Consider the following 1,125-nt stretch of genomic DNA (forward strand, 5'->3'; position numbering starts at 1 on the left):
ACTGGCTGCCACGTGTCTAACACCGTTTACTTTCCGTGAGAACAAAATTGGAGAGAAAGAAATCCCCAATCTCCCAAATCCCGGCTACAGGAGAAGCGGAGTTCCAAATCGAGTCTACTGGCTCCAAGAACCCGACCATGGCGGCCCAAATCGAATCTGCGGGAGCTCGAGGGGGAGGCCATGGCGGACGAGCATCTCCACGGCGATGGCAGGGCTGGTCGGCACGCCGTACTACGTCGCGCCAGAGGTGGTCGCCTGGAGGGAGTACGGCGAGAAGGTGGACGTGTGGAGCGCCGGGGTGGTGCTGTACATGATGCTCTCCGGGACCGTCCCCTTCTACGGCGCCACCGCGCCCGAGATCTTCGAGGCCGTGCTCCGCGGCACCCTGCGCTTCCCGCCCGCGCGTTCGCGAACATCTCGCCTGAGGCCAAGGACCTCCTGCGCCGCATGCTCTGCAGGGACGTCTCCCGGAGGCTCTCCGCCGAGCAAGTCCTCAGGCATCCGTGGGTTGTGAGCCGTGGCGGCAATGCGGTGGCGGACTGAAGCCGATCGACACGCCACGGCATGCGCTCCCTCCACCTGTAGATAGATCTTCAGTCTTTTACCCTGTTAATTTCTGGCTAGCCACGCCACGCCATGCGCCGAGCAGTGCTGGTGCCAGAGTTTGGTAGATGAAAGTGCTAGTTTGGTAGATGTGAACCTGTGAAGTCCTTGTACATGATTCCGTGGCCCAAATCGAGACGAGCTCGCGCACGCGGCAGCAGCAGCAACCATGAAGAGCTTGGCCACGGACGAGCGGGTATCCTCGACGCGCACTTCATCGACGAGGGCTCCGAGTGGCGCACCTTCAGCACCGACGCCGCCGCCGGCGGCGACGACCGCGACCCCAGCCGCGTCGGCTGCACGGGCGACCCCTTCCTCGATGCCAAGCTCTCCACCGGTGCCCAGGAGCGTCCGGGCGGGGCGACGACATTTAGCGCCCAGGGACGACATGCGGCGCGCCTCTGGCGGTGGTAGGCGGAGGTAGGAGATGCGATTTGGTGTTCGGGGTTCCGTGGGGAATTTCACGGCCGTTTGATGGCCGTGAGTATCTACTCGCGGATATCCAATCTAAAAGCAAATCTA

General features: G+C 62.8%; 1 pseudogene; it reads left to right on the plus strand.

Moving 5' to 3' along the window:
- Positions 1–205: 205 nt before the first annotated feature.
- On the plus strand, positions 206–543 carry LOC124672132 (annotated as a pseudogene).
- The last annotated feature ends 582 nt before the right edge of the window (positions 544–1,125 follow it).

The sequence above is a fragment of the Lolium rigidum genome, chromosome 7 (genome assembly GCF_022539505.1).
Source record: "Lolium rigidum isolate FL_2022 chromosome 7, APGP_CSIRO_Lrig_0.1, whole genome shotgun sequence".
NCBI classification, from domain to species: domain Eukaryota; kingdom Viridiplantae; phylum Streptophyta; class Magnoliopsida; order Poales; family Poaceae; genus Lolium; species Lolium rigidum.